Source organism: Callospermophilus lateralis, chromosome 1, assembly GCF_048772815.1.
Source record: "Callospermophilus lateralis isolate mCalLat2 chromosome 1, mCalLat2.hap1, whole genome shotgun sequence".
Taxonomy (NCBI): Eukaryota; Metazoa; Chordata; class Mammalia; order Rodentia; family Sciuridae; genus Callospermophilus; species Callospermophilus lateralis.
The window spans coordinates 162,694,455-162,713,168 of record NC_135305.1 but is presented as its reverse complement, the minus strand read 5'-3'; positions in this window follow the sequence as shown (position 1 = coordinate 162,713,168).

Sequence of the window (18,714 nt, the reverse complement as noted above, 5' to 3'; positions counted from 1 at the left end):
GGGTGAAAATATATTTGCTAGTATATCGGAAACTCGTAATTTCTTGGAAGCTTGGCAACCCCTTTCAATGAAAATGCTTTTCCACAGTCTCTGCTTATGGCTACTTGAAGAGGAAACAAACCATAGTGACAAAACTGAGAACTACTTTATTTTGTCAAGTTTCAAAGAGCTACTACAAACCATGTTGGATTTAGAGTTCCAAATTCATCTATCCATATAGCAGAGAACAGAGGGAAACCTAAAAATACAAACTGCTACTGTAAACGAACGCCTCAAACTATAAGAACAAAATTTGGTGAGACAAGTGTGATTTGTGTACTGATCATTACCACCAAGTATCGTCAAGATTGGGTGAAAAAATATTTACTGGTATTTCGGAAACTCATTATTCCTTAGAAGCTTGGCAACCCCTTTCAAAGAAAGTGCTTTTCCACAGTCTGTGCCTAGGGCTACTTGAAGAGGAAACATACCATAGAGAAAAAACTGAGAACTGCTTTTTTTTGTCAAGTTTCAAAGAGATACTACAAACCATGTTGGATTTAGAGTTCCAAATCCATCTATCTATATAGGAGAGAACAGAGTGAAACCTAAAAATAAAAACTGCTACTGTAAACGAACGCTTCAACCTAGAAGAAGAAAATTTGGTGCGCCAAGTGGGCTTTGTGTACTTGTCATTACCACCACGTATCATCAAGATTGGGTGAAAAAATATTTGCTAGTATTTCGGAAACTCGTAATTTCTTGGAAGCTAGGCATCCCCTTTCAATTAAAGTGCTTTTCCACAGTCTCTTCTTATGGCTACTTGAAAAGGAAACAAACCATAGAGACAAAACTGAGAACTACTTTTTTTTGTCAAGTTTCAAGGAGCTACTACAAACCATGTTGGATTTAGGGTTCCAAATTCATCTATCTATATAGGAGAGAACAGAGGAAAACCTAAATATAAAATCTGCTTCAGTAGACGAACGCTTCAACCCAGAAGAACACAATTTGGTGAGCCAAGTGGGATTTGTGTACTGATCATTACCACCAAGTATCATCAAAATTGGAAAAAAATATTTGCTGGTATTTCGGAAACGCGTTATTTCTTAGAAGCTTGGCAACCCCTCTCAATGAAAGTGCATTTCCACAGTCTGAGCCTAGGGCTACTTGAAGAGGAAACAAACCATAGAGACAAAACTGAGAACTCCTTTATTTTGCAATTTTCAAAAAGCTACTACAAACCATGTTGGATTTAGAGTTCCAAATTTATCTATCTATATAGGAGAGAATAGAGTGAAACCTAAAAATAAAAACTGCTACTGTAAACGAACGCTTCAACTTAGAAGAACAAAATTTGGTGGTCAAGTGGGATTTGTGTATTGATCATTACCACCAAGTATCATCAAGATTGGGTTAAAAAATATTTGCTGGTATTTCGGAAACTCGTTATTTCTTAGAAGCTTGGCAACCGCTCTCAATTAAAGTGCTTTTCCACAGTCTGTGCCTAGGGCTACTTGAAGAGGAAACAAGTCATAGAGACAAAACTGAGAACTCCTTTATTTTCTCAAGTTTGAAAGATCTTCTACAAACCATGTTGGATTTAGAGTTCCAAATTCATCTATCTATATAGGAGAGAACAGATTGAAACCTAAAAATAAAACTCCTAATGTAAATTAACGCTTCAACCTAGAAGAACACAATTTGGTGCGCCAAGTTTGCTTTGCGTACTTGTCATTACCACCACGTATCATCAAGATTGGGTGAAAAAATATTTGCTAGTATATCGGAAACTCGTAATTTCTTGGAAGCTTGGCAACCCCTTTCAATGAAAGTGCTTTTCCACAGTCGCTGCTTATGGCTACTTGAAGAGGAAACAAACCATAGTGACAAAACTGAGAACTACTTTATTTTGTCAAGTTTCAAAGAGCTACTAAAAACCATGTTGGATTTAGAGTTCCAAATTCATCTATCTATATAAGAGACAACAGAGTGAAACCTACATATAAAAACTGCTACGCTATACGAATGCTTCAACTTAGAAGAACACTATTTGGTGAGCCAAGTGGGATTTGTGTACTGATCATTACCACCACGTATCATCAAGATTGGGTGAAAAAATATTTGCTGGTATTTCGGAAAATCGTAATTTCTTGGAAGCTTGGCAACCCCTTTCAATGAAAGTGCTTTTCCACAGTCTCTGCTTATGGCTACTTGAAGAGGAAACAAACCATAGTGACAAAACTGAGAACTACTTTATTTTGTCAAGTTTCAAAGAGCTACTAAAAACCATGTTGGATTTAGAGTTCCAAATTCATCTATCTATATAGCAGAGAACAGAGGGAAACCTAAAAATACAAACTGCTACTGTAAACGAACTCCTCAAACTAGAAGAACAAAATTTGGTGAGTCAAGTGGGATTTGTGTAGCGATCATTACCACCAGGTATCATCAAGATTGGGTGAAAAAATATTTGTTAGTATTTCAGAAACTCGTAATTTCTTGGAAGCTTGGCAAACCCTTTCAATGAAAGTGCTTTTCCACAGTCTCTGCTTGGGGCTACTTGAAGAGGAAACAATCTACAGAGACAAAACTGAGAACTCCTTTATTTTGTCAAGTTTCAAAGAGCTACTACAAACTATGTTGGATTTAGAGTTCCAAATTCACCTATCTATATAAGAGACAACAGAGTGAAACCTACATATAAAAACTGCTACGCTATACGAACGCTTCAACTTTGAAGAACACTATTTGGTGAGCCAAGTGGGATTTGTGTACTGATCATTACCACCACGTATCATCAAGATTGGGTGACAAAATATTTGCTGATATTTCGGAAACTCGTAATTTCTTGGAAGCTTGGCCACCACTTTTAATGAAAGTGCTTTTCCACAGTCTCTGCTTGGGGCTACTTGAAGAGGAAACAATCCATAGAGACAAAACTGAGAACTCCTTTATTTTCTCAAGTTTCAAAGAGCTACTACAAACCATATTGGATTTATAGTTCCAAATTCATCTATCTATATAGGAGAGAACAGAGGGAAACCTAAATATAAAAATTGCTACTGTAGACGAACGCTTCAACCTAGAAGAACAAAATTTGGTGAGCCAAGTGGGATTTGTGTACTGATCATTACAACCAAGTATCATCAAGATTGGGTGAAAATATATTTACTGGTATTTCGGAAACTAGTTATTCCTTAGAAGCATGGCAACCCCTTTCAAAGAATATGCTTTTCCACAGTCTGTGCCTAGGGCTACTTGAAGAGGAAACAAACCATAGAGACAATACTGAGAACTACTTTTTTTTGTCAAGTTTCAAGGACCTACTACAAACCATGTTGGATTTAGGCTTCCAAATTCATCTATCTATATAGGAGAGAACACAGGAAAACCTAAATATAAAAACTGCTTCAGTAGACGAACGCTTCAACCCAGAAGAACACAATTTGGTGAGCCTAGTGGGATTTGTGTACTGATCATTACCACCAAGTATCATCAAAATTGGAAAAAAAAAATATTTGCTGGTATTTCGGAAACGCGTTATTTCTTAGAAGCTTGGCAACCCCTCTCAATAAAAGTGCATTTCCACAGTCTGAGCCTAGGGCTACTTGAAGAGGAATCAAACCATAGAGTCAAAACTGAGAACTCCTTTATTTTGCAATTTTCAAAAAGCTACTACAAACCATGTTGGATTTAGAGTTCCAAATTCATCTATCTATATAGGAGAGAATAGAGTGAAACCTACAAATAAAAACTGCTACTGTAAACGAACGCTTCAATCTAGAAAAACAAAATTTGTTGAGTCAAGTGGGATTTGTGAATTGATCATTATCACCAAGTATCATCAAGATTGGGTGAAAAAATATTTTCTGGTATTTCGGAAACTCGTTATTTCTTAGAAGCTTGGCAACCTCTCTCAATTAAAGTGCTTTTCCACAGTCTGTGCCTAGGGCTACTTGAAGAGGAAACACGTCATAGAGACAAAACTGAGAACTCCTTTATTTTCTTAAGTTTGAAAGATCTTCTACAAACCATGTTGGATTTAGAGTTCCAAATTCATCTATCTATATAGGAGAGAACAGAGTGAAACCTAAAAATAAAAACTGCTAATGTAAACGAAAGCTTCAACCTAGAAGAACAAAATTTGGTGCGCCAAGTGGGCTTTGCATACTTGTCATTACAACCAGGTATCATCAAGATTGGGTGAAAATATATTTGCTAGTATATCAGAAACTCGTCATTTCTTGGAAGCTTGGCAACCCCTTTCAATGAAAATGCTTTTCCACAGTCTCTGCTTATGGCTACTTGAAGAGGAAACAAACCATAGTGACAAAACTGAGAACTACTTTATTTTGTCAAGTTTCAAAGAGCTTCTACGAACCAAGTTGGATTTAGAGTTCCAAATTCATCTATCCATATAGCAGAGAACAGAGGGAAACCAAAAAATACAAACTGCTACTGTAAACGAACGCCTCAAACTAGAAGAACAAAATTTGGTGAGTCAAGTGTGATTTGTGTACTGATCATTACCACGAAGTATCATCAAGATTGGGTGAAAAAATATTTACTGGTTTTTCGGAAACTCATTATTCCTTAGAAGCTTGGCAACCCCTTTCAAAGAAAGTGCTTTTCCACAATCTGTGCCTAGGGCTACTTGAAGAGGAAACATACCATAAAGAAAAAACTGAGAACTACTTTTTTTTGTCAAGTTTCAGAGAGATACTACACACCATGTTGGATTTAGAGTTCCAAATTCATCTATCTATATAGGAAAGAACAGAGTGAAACCTAAAAATAAAAACTGCTACTGTAAACTAACGCTTCAACCTGGAAGAAGAAAATTTGGTGCGCCAAGTGGGCTTTGTGTACTTGTCATTACCACCACGTATCATCAAGTTTGGGTGAAAAAATATTTGCTAGTATTTCGGAAACTCGTAATTTCTTGGAAGCTAGGCATCCCCTTTCAATTAAAGTGCTTTTCCACAGTCTCTTCTTATGGCTACTTGAAAAGGAAACAAACCATAGAGAAAAAACTGAGAACTACTTTTTTTTGTCAAGTTTCAAGGAGCTACTACAAACCATGTTGGATTTAGGGTTCCAAATTCATCTATCTATATAGGAGAGAACACAGGAAAACCTAAATATAAAAACTGCTTCAGTAGACGAACGCTTCAACCCAGAAGAACACAATTTGGTGAGCCAAGTGGGATTTGTGTACTGATCATTACCACCAAGTATCATCAAGATTGGGTGAAAAAATATTTGCTGGTATTTCGGAAACTCGTTATATCTTAGAAGCTTGGCAAACCCTCTCTATGAAAGTGCTTTTCCACAGTCTGTGCCTAGGGCTACTTGAAGAGAAAAAAAACCATAGAGACAAAACTGAGAACTCCTATATTTGGTCAAGTTTCAAAGAGCTGCTACAAACCATGTTGGATTTAGAGTTCCAAATTCATCTATCTATATAGGAGAGAACATAGGGAAACCTAAATATAAAAACTGCTAGTGTAGATGAAGGGTTCAAACTAGAAGAACAAAACTTGGTGAGCCAAGTGGGATTTGTGTACTGATCATTACCACCCAGTATCATCAAAATTGGGGAAAAAATATTTGCTGGTATTTCGGAAACTCGTTATTTCTTAGAAGCTTGGCAACCCCTCTCAATAAAAGTGCTTTTCCACAGTCTGTGCCTAGGGCTACTTTTAGAGGAAACAAACCATAGAGACAAAACTGAGAACTCCTTTATTTTGCAAAGTTTCTAAGAGCTACTACAAACCATGTTGGATTTAGAGTTCCAAATTCATCTATCTATATATGAGAGAACAGAGTGAAACCAAAATATAAAAACTGCTACTGTAGTCAAACGCTTCAACCGAGAAGAACAAAATTTGGTGATCCAAGTGGGATTTGCGTACTGATCATTACCACATAGTATCATCAAGATTGGGTGAAAAAATATTAGCTGGTATGTTGAAAACTCGTTATTTTCTTAGAAGCTTTGCAACCCCTCTCAATGAAAGTGATTTTCCACAGTCTGTACTCAGGGCTACTTGAAGAGGAAACAAACCATAGAGACAAAACTGAGAACTTCTTTATTTTGTCAAGTTTCAAAGAGCTACTACAAACCATGTTGGAATTAGAGATCCAAATTCATCTATCTATATAGGAGAGAACAGAGTGAAACCTAAAAATAAAAACTGGTACTGTAAACGAACGCTTCAATGTAGAAGAACAAAATATGGTGAGCCAAGTGGGATTTGTGTACTGATCATTACCACCAAGTATCATCAAGATTGGGGGAAAAAATATTTGCTGGTGTTTCAGAAACTCGTTAATTCTTAGTAGCTTGGCAACCCCTCTCAATGAACGTGCTTTTCCACAGTCTGTGCCTACGGCTACTTGAAGAGGAAACAAACCTTAGAGAAAAAACTGTTAACTCCTTTATTTTGTCAAGTTTCAAAGAGCTACTACAAACCATGTTGGATTTAGAGTTCCAAATTAATCTATCTATACAAAAGAAAACAGAGTGAAACCTAAAAATAAAAACTGCTACTGTAAACGAACGCAAAACCTAGAAGAACAAAATTTGGTGAGCTAAGAGGGATTTGTGTACTTGTCATTACCACCAAGTATCATCAAGATTGGGTGAAAAAATATTTTCTGGATTTCAGAACTCGTAATTTCTTGGAACCTTGACAACCCCGTTCAATGAAAGTGCTTTTCCACAGTCTGTGCTTAGGGCTACTTGAAGAAGAAACAAAACAATAGAGACGAAACTGAGAACTACTTTTTTTGTCATATTTCAAGGAGCTACTACAAACCATGTTAGATTTAGTGTTCCAAATTCATCTATCTATATATGAGAGAACAGAGGGAAACCTACATATTAAAACTGCTACAGTAGACGAACGCTTCAACGTAGAAGAACAAAATTTAAAGAGCCAATGGTGATTTGTGTACTGATCATTACCACCAAGTATCATCAAGATTGGGTGAAAAAATATTTGCTGGTATTTCGGAAACTCGTAATTTCTTAGTAGCTTGGCAACCCCTCTCAATGAAAGTGCTTTTCCACAGTCTGTGCCTAGGGCTACTTGAAGAGGAAACAAACCTTAGAGAAAAAACTGAGAAAAGCTTTATTTTGTCAAGTTTCAAAAAGCTACTACAATCCATGTTGTATTTAGAGTTCCAAATTCATCTATCTATATAAAAGAGAACAGAGTAAAAAATAAAAATAAAAACTGCTACTGTAAACGATCGCTTCAACCTAGAAGAACAAAATTTGGTGAGACAAGAGGGATTTGTGTACTTGTCATTACCACCACGTATCATCAAGATTGGGTGAAAAAATGTTTGCTGGTATTTCAGAAACTCGTAATGTCGTGGAAGCTTGGCAACCCCTTTCAATGAAAGTGCTTTTCCACAGTCTGTGCCTGGACTACTTGAAGAGGAAACAAACCATAGAGACAAAACTGAGAACTACTTCATGTTATCAAGTTTCAAAGAGCTACTACAAACCGTGTTGGATTTAGAGTTCCAAATTCATCTATCTATATAATACAGAACAGAGTGAAACCTACATATAAAAACTGCTACTGTTGACGAACGCTCAACCTACAAGAACAAAATTTGGTGAGCCAAGTGGGATTTGTGTACTGATCATTTCCAGCACATATTATCACGATAGGGTGAAAAAATAGTTGCTGGTATTTTGCAAACTCGTTATTTCTTAGAAGCTTGGCAACCCCTCTCAATGAAAGTGCTTTTCAACAGTCTGTATCTAGGGCTACTTGAAGAGAAAACAAACCATAGAGACAAAACTGAGAACTTCTTTATTTTGTCAAGTTTCAAAGAGCTACTACAAACCATGTTGGAATTAGAGTTCCAAATTCATCTATCTATATAGGAGAGAACAGAGTGAAACCTAAAAATAAAAACTGCTACTGTAAACGAACGCTTCAACCTAGCCTAGAAGAACAAAATTTGGGTAGCCAAGTGGGATTTGTGTACTTGTAATTACCACCACGTATCATCAAGTTTGGGTGAAAAAATATTTTCTGATATTTCGGAAACTCGTAATTTCTTGGAAGCTTGGCAACCCCTTTCAATGCAAGTTCTTTTCCACAGATTCTGCTTAGGGCTACTTGAAGAGAAAACAAATCATAGAGACAAAACTGAGAATTCCTTTATTTTTTCAAGTTTCAAAGAGCTACTACAATCCATGTTGGATTTGGAGTTCCAAATTTATCTATCTCTATAAGAGAGAACAGAGGGAAACCTAAAAATATAAACTGCTACTGTAAACGAGCGCTTCAAAGTAGAAGAACAAAATTTTTTGAGTCAAGTGGGATTTGTGTACCGATCATTACCACCAAGTATCATCAAGATTGGGTGAAAAAATATTTGCTGGTATTTCGGAAACTCGTAATTTCTTGGAATCTTGGAAACCCCTTTCAATGAAAGTGCTTTTCCACAGTCTGTGCTTAGGGTTACTTGAAGAGGAAACAAACCATAGAGACGAAACTGAGAACTACTTTTTTTGTCAAGTTTCAAAGAGCTACTACAAACCATGTTGGATTTAGAGTTCCAAATTCATCTATCTATATATGAGAGAACAGAGTGAAACCAAAATATAAAAACTGCCACTGTAGTCGAACGCTTCAACCGAGAAGAACAAAATTTGGTGAGCCAAGTGGGTTTTGCCTACTTATCATTACCACCTAGTATCATTAAGATTTGGTGAAAAAATATTAGCTGGTATTTCGGAAACTCGTTATTTCTTAGAAGCTTGGCAACCCCTCTCAATGAAAGTGCTTTTCCACAGTCTGTGCCTAGGGCTACTTGAGGAGGAAACAAACCATAGACAGAAAACTGAGAACTCCTTTATTTTGTCAAGTTTCAAAGATGTACTACAAACCATGTTGCATTTAGAGTTCCAAATTCATCTATCTATATAAGAGAGAACAGAGGGAAATCTAAAAATATAAACTGCTACTGTAAACGAACGCTTCAAACTAGAAGAACAAAATTTGGTGCGTCAGTTGGATTTGTGTACCGATCATTACCACCAAGTATCATCAAGATTGGGTGAAAAAATATTTGCTGGTATTACGAAAACACGTTAATTTGGAATCTTCGCAACCCCTTTCAATGAAACTTCTTTTCCACATTCTGTGCCTAGGGCTACTTGAAGAGGAAACAAACCATAGAGACAAAACTGAAAACTACTTTATCTTGTCAAGTTTCAAAGAGCTACTACAAACCATGTTAAATTTAGAGTTCCAAATTCATCTATCTATATAGAGAGAACAGAGTGAAACCTACATATAAAAACTGCTACTGTAGACGAACGCTTCAACCGAGAAGAACAAAATTTGGTGAGCCAAGTGGGTTTTGCGTACTTATCATTACCACCTAGTATCATCAAGATTCGGTGAAAAAATATTAGCTGGTATTTCGGAAATTCGTTATTTCTTAGAAGCTTGGCAACCCCTCTCAATGTAAGTGCTTTTCCACAGTCTGTGCCTAGGGCTACTTGAAGAGGAAACAAACCATAGAGACAAAACTGATAACTCCTTTATTTTGTCAATTTTCAAAGAGCTACTACAAACCATGTTGCATTTAGAGTTCCAAATTCATCTATCTATATACGAGAGAACAGAGTGTAACCTAAATATTAAAACCGCTACTGTAGACGAACAACTGAACATAGAAGAACAAAATTTGGTGAGCCAAGTGGGATTTGTGTACTTGTCATTACCACCACGTATCATCTAGATTGGGTGAAAAATATATGCTGGTATTACGGAAACTCGTAATTTCTTGGAAGCTTGGCAACTCTTTCAATGAAAGTGCTTTTCCACAGTCTCTGCTTAGGGCTACTTGAAGAGGAAACAAATCATAGACACAAAACTGAGAATTACTTTTTTTGTCAAGTTTCAAAGATCTACTACAAACCATGTTGGATTAGAGTTCCAAAATCATCTATCTATATTGGAGAGAACAGAGGGAAACCTAAAAATATAAACTGCTACTGTAAACGAATGCTTCAAACAAGAAGAACAAAATTTGGTGAGTCAAGTGGGATTTGTGTACCGATCATTACCACCAAGTATGATCAAGATTAGGTGAAAAAATATTTGCTGGTATTTCGGAAACTCGTTTTTTCTTGGAAGCTTGGGAACCCTTTTATTGAAAGTGCTTTTCCACAGTCTGTGCCTAGGGTTACTTGAAGAGGAAACAAACCATAGAGACAAAACTGAGATCTACTTTATTTTGTCAAGTTTCAAAGAGCTACTACAAACCATGTTGGATTTAGAGTTCAAAATTCATCTGTCTGTATTGGAGAGAAGAATGTGAAACCTAAAAATAAAAACTGCTACTGTAAACGAACGCTTCAACCTAGAAGAACAAAATTTGGTGAGCCAAGTGGGATTTGTGTACTTGTCATTACCACCACGTATCATCAAGATTGTTTGAAAAAATATTTTCTGATATTTCGGAAACTCGTAATTTCTTGGAAGCTTGGCAACCCCTTTCAATGAAAGTGCTTTTCCACAGTCTCTGCTTAGGGCTGCTTGAAGAGGAAACAAGTCATAGAGACAAAACTGAGAACTAGTTTATTTTGTCAAGTTTCAAAGAGCTGCTACAAACCATGTTAGATTTAGAGTTCGAAATTCATCTATCTATATAGGAGAGTAAAGAGGGAAACTTAAAAATATAAACTGCTACTGTAAACGAACGCTTCAACGTAGAAGAACAAAATTTGGTGAGTCAAGGGGATTTGTGTACCGATCATTACCACCAAGTATCATCAAGATTGATTGAAAAAATATTTGCTGGTATTTCGGAAACACGTTATTTCTTAGAAGCTTGGCAACACCTTTCAATGAAAGTGCTTTTTCACAGTCTGTTCATAGGGCTACTTGAAGATGAAACAAACCATAGAGACAAAACTGAGAACTACTTTATTTTGTCAAGTTTCAAAGAGCTACTACAAACCATGTTAAATTTAGAGTTCCAAATTCATCTATCTATATAAGAGAGAAGAGAGTGAAACCTACATATAAAAAGTGCTACTGTAGTTGAACGCTTCAACCTAGAAGAAGAAAATTTGGTGAGCCAAGAGGGATTTGTTTACTTGTTATTACCACCACGTATCATCAAGATTGGGTGAAAAAATATTTGCTGGTATTTCGGAAACTCGTTATCTTGGAAGCTTGGCAAACCCTTTCAATTAAAGTGTTTTTCCACAGTGTGTGCCTAGGGCTACTTGAAGAGGGAACAAACCATAGAGACAAAACAGAGAACTACTTTATTTTGTAAAGTTTCAAAGATCTACTGCAAACCACGTTGGATTTAGAGTTCCAAATTCATCTATCTATATATGAGAGAACAGAGTGAAACCTAAATATAAAAACTGCTACTGTAGTCGAACGCTTCAACAGGAAAGAACAAAATTTGGTGAGCAAGTGGGATTTGGAACTGATCATTGCCACCTAGTATCTTCAAGATTGGGTGAAAAAATATTAGCTGGTATGTCGTAAACTCGTTATTTCTTAGAAGCTTTGCAAACCCTCTCAATGAAAGTGCTTTTCCACAGTCTGTACCTAGGGCTACTTGAAGAGGAAACAAACCATAGAGACAAAACTGAGACTTCTTTATTTTGTCAAGTTTCAAAGAGCTACTACAAACCATGTTGCATTTAGAGTTCCAAAATCATCTATCTATATATTAGAGAACAGAGTGAAACCTAAATATAAAAACCGCTACTGTAGACGAACACCTCAACCTAGAAGAACAAAATTTGGTGAGCCAAGTGGGATTTGTGTACTTGTCATTACCACCACGTATTATCTAGATTGGGTGAAAAAATATATGCTGGTATTACGAAAACTCCTAATTTCTCGGAAGCTTGGCAACTCCTTCAATGAAAGTGCTTTTCCACAGTCTCTGCTTAGGGCTACTTGAAGAGGAAACAAATCAGAGAGACAAAACTGAGAACTACTTTTTTTGTCAAGTTTCAAAGATCTACTACAAACCATGTTGGATTTAGAGTTCCAAATTCATCTATCTCTATTTGAGAGAACAGTGGGAAACCTAAAAATATAAACTGCTACTGTAAACGAACGCTTCAAACTAGAAGAACAAAATTTGGTGAGTCAAGTGGGATTTGTGTAACGATCATTAACACCAAGTATCATCAAGATTGGGTGAAAAAATATTTGCTGGTATTTCGGAAACTCGTTTTTTCTTGGAAGCTTGGCAACCCCTTTCAATGAAAGTGCATTTCCACAGTCTGTTCCTAGGGCTACTTGAAGATGAAACAAACCATAGAGACAAAACTGAGATCTACTTTATTTTGTCAAGTTTCAAAGAGCTACTACAAGCCATGTTGGATTTAGAGTTCAAAATTCATCTATCTGTTTTGGAGAGAACAAAGTGAAACCTAAAAATAAAAACTGCTACTGTAAATGAACGCTTCAACCTAGAAGAACAAAATATGGTGAGCCAAGTGGGATTTGTGTACTTGTCATTACCACCACGGATCATCCAGTTTTGGTGAAAAAATATTTGGTGGTATTTCGGAAACTCGTAATTTCTTGGAATCTTGGCAACCCGTTTCATTGAAAGTGCTTTTCCACAGTCTCCGCTTAGGGCTGCTTGTAGAAGAAACAAGTCATAGAGACAAAACTGAGAACTAGTTTATTTTGTCAAGTTTCAAAGAGCTACTACAAACCATGTTGGATTTAGAGTTCGAAATTCATCTATCTATATAGGAGAGAACAGAGTGAAACCTAAAAATAAAAACTGCTACTGTAAACGAACGCTTCAACCTAGAAGAACAAAAGTTGGTGAGCCAAGTGGGATTTTTGTACTTGTCATTACCACCACGTACCATCAAGATTGGGTGAAAAAATATTTACTGGTATTTCAGAAACTCGTAATTTCTTGAAGCTTGGTAACCCCTTTCAATGCAAGTGCTTTTGCAGAGTCTATGCTTAGGGATTCTTGAAGAGGAAACCAACCATAGAGACGAAACTGAGAACTACTTTTTTTTTGTCATGTTTCAAAGAGCTACTACAAACCATGTTGGATTTAGAGTTCCAAATTCATCTATCTATATATGAGAGAACAGAGTGAAACCAAAATATAAAAACTGCCACTGTAGTTGAACGCTTCAACCGAGAAGAACAAAATTTGGTGAGCCAAGTGGGTTTTGCGTACTTATCATTACCACCTAGTATCATCAAGATTCGGTGAAAAAATATTAGCTGGTATTTCGGAAATTCGTTATTTCTTAGAAGCTTGGCAACCCCTCTCAATGAAAGTGCTTTTCCACAGTCTGTGCCTAGGGCTACTTGAAGAGGAAACAAACCATAGAGACAAAACTGATAACTCCTTTATTTTGTCAAGTTTCAAAGAGCTACTACAAACCATGTTGCATTTAGAGTTCCAAATTCATCTATCTAAATACGAGAGAACAGAGTGTAACCTAAATATTAAAACCGCTACTGTAGACGAACAACTGAACATAGAAGAACAAAATTTGGTGAGCCAAGTGGGATTTGTGTACTTGTCATTACCACCAAGTATCATCTAGATTGGGTGAAAAATATATGCTGGTATTACGGAAACTCGTAATTTCTTGGAAGCTTGGCAACTCTTTCAATGAAAGTGCTTTTCCACAGTCTCTGCTTAGGGCTACTTGAAGAGGAAACAAATCATAGACACAAAACTGAGAATTACTTTTTTTGTCAAGTTTCAAAGATCTACTACAAACCATGTTGGATTTAGAATTCCAAATTCATCTATCTATATTGGAGAGAACAGAGGGAAACCTAAAAATATAAACTGCTACTGTAAACGAATGCTTCAAACAAGAAGAACAAAATTTGGTGAGTCAAGTGGGATTTGTGTAACGATCATTACCACCAAGTATCATCAAGATTGGGTGAAAAAATATTTGCTGGTATTTCGGAAACTCGTTTTTTCTTGGAAGCTTGGGAACCCTTTTATTGAAAGTGCTTTTCCACAGTCTGTGCCTAGGGTTACTTGAAGAGGAAACAAACCATAGAGACAAAACTGAGATCTACTTTATTTTGTCAAGTTTCAAAGAGCTACTACAAACCATGTTGGATTTAGAGTTCAAAATTCATCTGTCTGTATTGGAGAGAAGAATGTGAAACCTAAAAATAAAAACTGCTACTGTAAACGAACGCTTCAACCTAGAAGAACAAAATTTGGTGAGCCAAGTGGGATTTGTGTACTTGTCATTACCACCACGTATCATCAAGATTGTTTGAAAAAATATTTTCTGATATTTCGGAAACTTGTAATTTCTTGGAAGCTTGGCAACCCCTTTCAATGAAAGTGCTTTTCCACAGTCTCTGCTTAGGGCTGCTTGAAGAGGAAACAAGTCATAGAGACAAAACTGAGAACTAGTTTATTTTGTCAAGTTTCAAAGAGCTGCTACAAACCATGTTAGATTTAGAGTTCGAAATTCATCTATCTATATAGGAGAGTAAAGAGGGAAAGTTAAAAATATAAACTGCTACTGTAAACGAACGCTTCAACGTAGAAGAACAAAATTTGGTGAGTCAAGTGGGATTTGTGTACCGATCATTACCACCAAGTATCATCAAGATTGATTGAAAAAATATTTGCTGGTATTTCGGAAACACGTTATTTCTTGGAAGCTTGGCAACACCTTTCAATGAAAGTGCTTTTTCACAGTCTGTTCATAGGGCTACTTGAAGATGAAACAAACCATAGAGACAAAACTGAGAACTACTTTATTTTGTCAAGTTTCAAAGAGCTACTACAAACCATGTTAAATTTAGAGTTCCAAATTCATCTATCTATATAAGAGAGAACAGAGTGAAACCTACATATAAAAAGTGCTACTGTAGTTGAACACTTCAACCTAGAAGAACAAAATTTGGTGAGCCAAGAGGGATTTGTTCACTTGTTATTACCACCACGTATCATCAAGATTGGGTGTAAAAATATTTGCTCGTATTTCGGAAACTCGTTATCTTGGAAGCTTGGCAAACCCTTTCAATTAAAGTGTTTTTCCACAGTGTGTGCCTAGGGCTACTTGAAGAGGAAACAAACCATAGAGACAAAACAGAGAACTACTTTATTTTGTAAAGTTTCAAAGAGCTACTGCAAACCACGTTGGATTTAGAGTTCCAAATTCATTTATCTATATATGAGAGAACAGAGTGAAACCTAAATATAAAAACTGCTACTGTAGTCGAACGCTCCAACAGGAAAGAACAAAATTTGGTGAGCAAGTGGGATTTGCAAACTGATCATTGCCACCTAGTATCTTCAAGATTGCGTGAAAAAATATTAGCTGGTATGTCGTAAACTCGTTATTTCTTAGAAGCTTTGCAAACCCTCAATGAAAGTGCTTTTCCACAGTCTGTACCTAGGGCTACTTGAAGAGGAAACAAACCATAGAGACAAAACTGAGACTTCTTTATTTTGTCAAGTTTCAAAGAGCTACTACAAACCATGTTGCATTTAGAGTTCCAAAATCATCTATCTATATATGAGAGAACAGAGTGAAACCTAAATATAAAAACCGCTACTGTAGACGAACACCTCAACCTAGAAGAACAAAATTTGGTGAGCCAAGTGGGATTTGTGTACTTGTCATTACCACCACGTATCATCTAGATTGGGTGGAAAAATATATGCTGGTATTACGAAAACTCCAAATTTCTCGGAAGCTTGGCAACTCCTTCAATGAAAGTGCTTTTCCACAGTCTCTGCTTAGGGCTACTTGAAGAGGAAACAAATCATAGACACAAAACTGAGAACTACTTTTTTTGTCAAGTTTCAAAGAGCTACTATAAACCATGTTGGATTTAGAGTTCCAAATTCATCTATCTATATTAGAGAGAAGAGAGGGAAACCTAAAAATATAAACTGCTACTGTAAACGAACGCTTCAAACTAGAAGAACAAAATTTGGTGAGTCAAGTGGGATTTGTGTAACGATCATTAACACCAAGTATCATCAAGATTGGGTGAAAAAATATTTGCTGATATTTCGGAAACTCGTTTTTTCTTGGAAGCTTGGCAACCCCTTTCAATGAAAGTGCATTTCCACAGTCTGTTCCTAGGGCTACTTGAAGATGAAACAAACCATAGAGACAAAACTGAGAACTACTTTATTTTGTCATGTTTCAAAGAGCTACTACAAACCATGTTAAATTTAGAGTTCCAAATTCATCTATCTATATAAGAGAGAACAGAGTGAAACCTACATATAAAAAGTGCTACTGTAGTTGAACGCTTCAACCTAGAAGAACAAAATTTGCTGACCCAAGAGGGATTTGTTTACTTGTTATTACCACCACGTATCTTCAAGGTTGCTTGAAAAAATATTTAATGGTATGTCGAAAACTCGTTATCTTGGAAACTTGGCAACCCCTTTCAATTAAAGTGCTTTTCCACTGTCTGTGCCTAGGGCTACTTGAAGAGGAAACAAACCATAGAGTCAAACAGAGAACTACTTCATTTTGTAAAGTTTCAAAGAGCTACTACAAACCATGTTGGATTTAGAGTTCCAAATTCATCTATCTATATATGAGAGAACAGAGTGAAACCTAAATGTAAAAACTGCTACTGTAGTCGAACGCTTCAACCGACAAGAACAAAATTTTGTGAGCCACGTGGGATTTGCGTACTGATCATTGCCACCTAGTATCATCGAGATTAGGTGAAAAAATATTAGCTGGTATGTCGTAAACTCGTTATTTCTTAGAAGCTTTGCAAACCCTCTCAATGAAAGTGCTTTTCCACAGTCTGTACCTAGGGCTACATGAAGAGGAAACAAACCATAGAGACAAAACTGAGAACTTCTTTATTTTGTCAAGTTTCAAAGAGCTACTACAAACCATGTTGGATTTAGAGTTCGAAATTCATCTATATATATATTAGAGAACAGAGTGAAACTTAAAAATAAAAACTGCTACTGTAAACGAACGCTTCAACCTAGAAGAACAATTTTGGTGAGCAAAGTGGGATTTGTGTACTTGTCATTACCACCACGTACCATCAGGATTGGGTGAAAAAATATTTGCTCGTATTTCGGAAACTCGTAATTTCTGGAAGCATGGCAACCCCTTTCAATGCAAGTCCTTTTCCACAGTCTATGCTTAGGGATACTTGAAGAGGGAACCAACCATAGAGACGAAACTGAGAACTACTTTTTTTGTCAAGTTTCAAAAAGCTATTGCAAACCATGTTGGATTTAGAGTTCCAAATTCATCTATCTATATATGAGAGAACAGAGTGAAACCTAAATATAAAAACTGCTACTGTAGTCGAACGCTTCAACGGAGAAGAACAAAATTTGGTGTGTCAAGTTTGATTTGCGTACTGATCATTGCCACCTCGTGTCATCAAGATTGAGTGAAAAAATATTAGCTGGTATTTCGGAAAGTCGTTATTTTTTAGAAGCTTGGCAACCCCACTCAATGAAAGTGCTTTTCCACAGTCTGTGCCTAGGGCTACTTGAAGAGGAAACAAACCATAGTGAGAAAACTGAGAACTACTTTTTTTGTCAAGTTTCAAAGAGCTACTACAAGCCATGTTGGATTTAGAGTTCAAAATTCATCTATCTGTATTGGAGAGAACAAAGTGAAACCTAAAAATAAAAACTCCTACTGGAAATGAACGCTTCAACCTAGAAGAACAAAATTTGGTGAGCCAAGTGGGATTTGTGTACTTGTCATTACCACCACGGATCATCCAGTTTGGGTGAAAAAATATTTGGTGGTATTTCGGAAACTCGTAATTTCTTGGAACCTTGGCATCCCGTTTCATTGAAAGTGCTTTTCCACAGTCTCTGCTTAGGGCTGCTTGTAGAAGAAACAAGTCATAGAGACAAAACTGAGAACTCATTTATTTTGTCAAGTTTCAAAGAGCTACTACAAACCATGTTAGATTTAGATCTCCAAATTCATCTATCTATATAGGAGAAAACAGAGGGAAACCTACATATAAAAACTGCTATTTTAGATGAACGCTTCAACCTAGAAGAACAAAATTTGGTGAGCCAAGTGGGATTTGTGTAATAATCATTACCACCAATTATCATCAACGTTGGGTGATAAAATATTTGCTGGTATTTCGGAAACTCGTTATTTCTTGGTAGCTTGGCAACCACTTTCAATAAAGTTCTTTTCCACAGTCTGTGCGTAGGGGTACTTGAAGATGAAACAAACCATAGAGATAAAACTTCGAACTCCTTTATTTTGTCAAGTTTCAAAGAGCTACTACAAACCATGTTGGATTTAGAGTTTCAAATTCATCTAATTATATAGGAGAGAACAGAGTGAACCCTTAAAATAAAATCTGCTACATAAAACGAATGCTTCAACCTAGAAGAACAAAATTTGGTGTGCCAAGTGGGATTGGTGTACTTGTCATTACCACCACGTATCATCAAGATTGGGTGAAAAAATATTTGCTGGCATTTCGGAAACTCTCAATTTCTTGGAAGCCTGGCAACCCCTCTCAATGAAAGTGCTTTTCCACAGTCTGTGCCTAGGGCTACTTGAAGAGGAAACAAACCATACAGACAAAACTGAGAACTCCTTTATTTTTTCAAGTTTCAAAGAGCTACTACAAACCATGTTGGATATAGAGTTCCAAATTCATCTATATATATAGAAGAGTACAATGTGAAACCTAAAATTAAAAACTGCTACTG